Here is a 6,079-nt window from a genome sequence, read left to right on the forward strand (position 1 = left end):
ACAGGTTGTTCAATTTTTCGGTAACACTGTGTTAGATCACAGCCCAGTGTGGGGAAACTTGCAGCCATGCTGGAAGTGACAGGATGTGCAGCTCCCATCCAGTTACAGCTCCATATCTCCACTATACCTTGGCAAGTTTTGCTGCAGATGTGAAAATCATTGCAAGGGAGAGATGTAAATGGAAACAGTTGAAATACCAATAGTTCTGATTAAGGCGCGTATCACACAAGTATTTACTTATGAAATAACTGAGATAATATCCGATGAGATTTTGTGAGGTTTTAGGAGGGACAAAATTGGTCTCCAGATTCAAGTTCTAAATTGGGGCGAGGGACAAAATTGGTCTCCAGATTCAAGTTCTAAATTGGGGCAAGGCATATTTTGTTGGAAATAGACAGGGGATTGCAGGGGTTAATTGGAGTAGTTTGTTTTCAGGTAAAAGGATATTGGGCACGAGGGAGGGCTGTAAAAGTTAGATAGCTCGAGTTCAAGGTTTACATGTTCCTGTGAGGGTGAAGGGAAAGTGAGGCTGGAAGAGAAAACCCTGGATGACAAGAGATATTGAGGCTCCATCCAGCAAAAAGGAAGCGCGGCTCAGGTACAGGCAGCTGGAATCAAGGGAATCCCTGCAGGTACACAGCGGATACTGGAGTTTAAATAAGAAGGAAATCAGGAAGGCGAAAAGGAAGAATGAGATAGCCTTGGCTGAGAAGATTAGGGTGAATCCAAATTCACTACAGTAAAGAAAAAGAACAACTAGAGAGAGAATAGGACGCCTTAAAAACCAAAATGGGCACGCATGTGTAAAACCACAAGAGATGGTTGAGGTCCTCAATTTCCCTTCTGTGTTTACCATGAAGAAAGACATGAAGACCTGTGACCTTTGGGAGGTTAATTGTCATATCTTGGTACCGTCCATATCACAGTAGAGATGCTCTTGGACAGATTAGAATGCATAAAGTCAGATAAATTCCTTGGTCCTGACCAGATATATCCAAGAGCACTTCAAGAGGCGAGAGAAGACAGTTCAGGGGCCAAAGTCCCGGAAGACTGGGCGGTAACAAATGTAGTGCCCTTCTTCAAGAACGACTGCAAATAAATGCCTGGGAAATATAGAGCAGTAAGCTTCACATCTGTTTTCGGTAAACCACTTGAGAAGATTCTGAGATAAAAGATATGCATGCATTTGGAAAGACAAAGTTTGACTTGGAGCAGTCAGCATAGCTTTGTGCGTGACAGATCATGCCTTACAAATTTTATTAGAGTTTTTTGAGGAAGTGGCCAGGAGGGCAGGGCGGTGGACATAATCTATATGGATTTCAGTAATGCTATTGGTAAGATTCCACATGAAAGGCAGCTCTAGAAGGTTAGATCGCACGGTCTCCAAGGTAAACTAGCAATTTGGCGACGCAATTGGTTTGACATTATGAAGCAAGTGGCTATGGTGGAGGTATGCTTGTCGGATTGGAGGCCTGTGACTAGTGAAGTGCCTCAGGGGTCGGTACTGTCCCCATTGCTGTGTGTTATCTAGATCAATGGTTTAGACGAGAGTGCACAATGCATGTAAGTTTGCAGATGGCACTAAAATAGGAGGCATCGTTTACAGTGAGGAACATTATCAGAAATTGCAGCAGTACCTTGATCAGCCGGTAAGGTGGACTGAGAAATAGCAAATGGAGTTCAATATAGATAAGTGCGACATCTTTCATTTTGGAAAGTCAAATTCAGGTGGGAATTTAATGGTGAATGAGAGGGTCTTAAGGCGTGTCGTGGAACAAAAGGACGTTGGAGGTCAGGTGCACGGTTGTCTGAATTTGAGTCGCAGATACACAGGACAGTGAAGAAGGCTGTTGGCACACTGACCTACATCAGAGCATTGAGTATAGAAGTTGGGACGTTATGTTGCAGTTGTACGGGATGTTGGTAAGGCTGCAGTTGGAGTATTGTGTTCAGTTTTGTTCACCTTGCTCTAGAAAGAATATTATTGAACAAAAAAGAATGTAGAAAGAATTTACAAAGATGTTTCCTGGGCTAAAGGGCCTGAGCTATAGGGAGAAGTTGGACATGTTAGAACATATTTCTTTACAGCGTAGAAAACTGAGGGGGTTTATATAGAAGTGTAGCTCTTATCAAGTCATGAGAACCATGCATAGGGTGAATATTTCAAATTTTTTGCAAGGTTGGGGAACCAAGAACTAGAGGACATCCATTAATGTTTGGAGAGAACAAAAATAAAAAGGAACCTGAGGGTCAACTTTTTTACACAAACTGTGTTTTGCATATGGACTGAGCTGCCAGTGGAAGTGATTGAGGTGGTAAGAATAACAATATTAAAAAGGTATTTAGATAAATACATGGATAGGAAAGGAGCAAGGGCAGGGAAATGGGGTGAGTGTGGTGCACATTTTGGTCGGCATGTACCTGCTGGGCCGAAGGGCATGTTTCCATGCAGTAGAAACGTATGACTGTAAATACGTGTGCTTCGGGAAAGAGGCAGAGAGGGACAGACTGAGATAAAATGTCATGGAAAGATTTGTTCAAAGGTTTCAGAATGCTGATATGAAGACATTTCGATAGAATCATGCAACAAGGGTTAGTATTATGAAGAATTATGAGTGAATGGAATATAGCTGTGAGTTCAGGCGATGGAGAGTTTTGAATGAGCATTTGTTTTGCAGCTTTGTAACTGGGAGTGTTGGACAGCAGAGTCTTCGGCTCATTGAGCTGTATAAAACAGTAATCTGTCTCAGTGTCATTGTCATTGAGTGTGACAGAGGGATTGTCTGTACGAAGCTGAGCTAGTTTCCTGGTGCTATCTTATCGAACTCACCTCATTAAATACTACCCACCCAACCCACATCTCATTGAATGCCAGCCCGATTCTCCCACCCATCATGATTGGAGGTACTCACAGTCGCTCAGATGTCCCTCGAAAGTCCGTGTTCCCTAGCACTGGTGCCATCGTTAAAAGGCAAGGGGCACACGGCTGAGCTTTCTCAGTTTGGAGCTGCCCTGTATAGTTTACTCCGAGCATGGCAGATACGGGCCAATTATGACACAGTTTGTTGACAGTGCATGGTTTGCATCGTGGATTCTTGATTAGTGGTGCTGGAAGAGCACAGCAGTTCAGGCAGCATCCAAGGAGCTTCGAAATCGACATTTCGGGCAAAAGCACTTCATCAGGAATAGTGGATGGGCAAGTACAGCGGGGGACCTTCCCTTCCTAGAGGGGGCCATACCACCAGACCCACTGAGCATGGTCTGTGCTCAGCACCCAGCTCAGTACAGTTTCTGCGGCCTGAAGAAATGTCCAGTAATACAGGACAGGCACCAATAACCTTCCCCGCTCTGTCAGGGTAAGGGTCACCATATTCCCTCTGCTCCCTCACACTCACTGTATATCTGTTATAGCATGAACAAGGCTCATGCTCCACCACTCTCAACACACATTTCAAAGCATGTTGAGGTCATTCAGCCCTTCAATCATGTCTTGTATTTAATAAGGTTCCGGCTGATCTGATGCTTTCTCAGCTCCATGTTACAGGAAATTTTAAGTCATTCAACCCCCGGGGTTCCTGTCACAGTCCAGACGGCACTCAGGCACTTTTACCCCAGCTTTCTTCAAGCGGCTGTTTGAGGGCATTTCCCATGGAACGCACTCTCCGAACAGTATATTCCATCAACTATATACTTCCATGCAATGGTCAGCATGCTTTACACAGACCAAACAAAAATCTACACATATTTTATGGTTTTATATATCCAATCACACTTAGTAATTCTGGTTATTTCACTTGACTCACCTTAATGATATTAAACCAAAAACAGCTTGTAAACACGCCTTGTTATAAAATAGAATTTCGAGCAGCGAACGTTTTTACCCTCAGCCGTTATCTTCACCGTTGTCTGAATTGTACCACTTTCCTTGTTATGAATGTTTCTCTTGCACTTTGCCTGTGCCTATTTCTATGTGTAACAATTACACAATCTCCCACTCAGTTGGTTGGACGGCAGGTTTGTGATGTAGAGGGAGGCCAACAGCTCAGGCTCAGTTCCTCACACTGACAGAGGTTACCATGAAGGGGACAGTCTCTCAGCCTCACCCCATCACCCGAGGTGTGGTGAACCTCAGGAAAAACCACCATAAGTGATCTCTCTAATGAGAGTTCTTTGGGACTCTATTCTATCAATTTTAGTATTTTAATATTTTTAAATATATCTTTATTCAAAAATAGGTTTTTAAATATTATAATAAACCACTAACAACACAACTCAAATAACTGGTCAAAATTACACGCATGTGCATATACATACAAAACAAGTTAAAAACACTAAACGGAGAGAAGAAAAACAAAAATAAACAATAAATAATGAATAAGTAATGCAGCTCAGCGTAACAAAATGATCGCTCTCGTTTTTCAAGAGCATTAACTGATATCCGTTTTTATGTTCATTATTATTCCTCTTTGGATATAAGATTCATTAGATAATATCGTCAGGGCTGTATAAAAGCCATTCTGAGAGTGGCAGATAAGCCTGTATCACGGTAATCCAAAAAAGGTCTGCCATGGCTTACATAAATCTATGTATTTTGGTGCACCATGCTGGTGAGAAAGTCCAAAGGGATATTCTCATGAAGAGCTTACAACGATCCAACAGACTCGGGGGGTGGGGTGGAGGGGGTGGGGCGGTGGTTTCAGACATCCAACACAATTTCCTACCGCAGAAAGTATAGATTTTTTCTCACAAGTGCATCTGTGTAAAGTACCCTGGGCAGGCCCAGGAAAAGATAAACCAGGTCCATCTCCAATTCAGTCTTCTCGACCCACTCTGTCACACCTGACACGGTGCTCCAATGAGTAAGAGTGCCTGTAGTCATTCTGCATTTAGGACATGCTGACGATAATCCCACTTTGAATTTTCGGAGATAATCTGGGGTCAGGTAGACCCTATGAAGAATTTTCAACTGCATTGAATAGGTCCTATTACAGATGAAATCCTTCGAACATTTTCACAAATACCCTCCCATGTCTCCGAAGTGGTCTGAACCCCCAACTCTCTCCAGCACACATAAAAAATCTGTACGGTCTCGTCTGAGGACACTCTCCACCTGATGATAAAGGGTACTGACAGAGATTGTATTCTAAGCAATAAGCACCCGATTCTCTCTATCGGATCTTTAAGAGTCTGTTAAATGTGTGTTTTTTTTTAAATCAAATCTCTGATTTGGAAAAATAAACTGAAGAGGTCTCTACTAGCCAGTCCGTATGTACGAGATATTTGATCAAATTATATCATTGTTTCTCCCTCAAATAACATGTGGTGGCTCAGTTGTGAGAATTGCTGCCTCACAGCACCAGGGTTCCGAATTTGGTTCCGGCCTTGGGTGACTGATTGTGTGGAGTGAACATATTCCCACTGTGTCTGTGTGGGTTTCCTCCCAAAGTCCAAAGGTGTGCAGGTTAGATGAATTGGTCATTGATAAATCACCCATAGTGTTCAGGGATGCGTTGGGTCATTAGTCAGGGTAAATATAGGATGGTAGGGAAATGGGTCAGGGTGGGTTACTCTTCAGAGTGTCAAAGTGGACTTTTTGGGCCCAAGGGCATATATCCACACTGTAGGGATTCCACTCATTCTAAATCACTCAAGCAAGCTACACCCCTAGCTGCCCACAGTTTAAACCTGGAATCTATTATCCCCGGATGACAACCCAGTATACCAATTATAGGGATAAGAAACATCGTTTGGGCTGTACTGCCCTCGATCTGACGCATTGTCATTCATGCCTTAACATTGTTGATCATTATTGGGTTATGACAATACTCCATAAATGTTGTCACTTCGTCTAAGAACAACAAGGGTTTACTTTGTATGAGAGGGTTCAATATCTAACCGTATTGACGCCGAGTCCGCAGCCGCCCAAGCACCAATGTAGGATAAAAAGAGCTTAATTTATAGCTTTTAATCTGGGAGATCTACTCCCCACAATCTGTGGGGTAGTTGCAATTTGGTTAGCTTGATAAAGAGTTGCTTATGCTGCCAAATAAAAGAGCTAAACCAGTCATTATGTCTCCTA

The 6,079-nt window shown here is 42.9% G+C and overlaps 1 protein-coding gene across 5 annotated transcripts in view; it reads left to right on the top strand.

The window, feature by feature from the left end:
* zswim2 (zinc finger, SWIM-type containing 2) overlaps positions 1–6,079 on the top strand; it is an 86,842-nt gene that overhangs the window by 791 nt on the left and 79,972 nt on the right. The window lies entirely within an intron of this gene.

This window comes from Chiloscyllium plagiosum, chromosome 7 (genome assembly GCF_004010195.1).
Source record: "Chiloscyllium plagiosum isolate BGI_BamShark_2017 chromosome 7, ASM401019v2, whole genome shotgun sequence".
NCBI lineage: Eukaryota > Metazoa > Chordata > Chondrichthyes > Orectolobiformes > Hemiscylliidae > Chiloscyllium > Chiloscyllium plagiosum.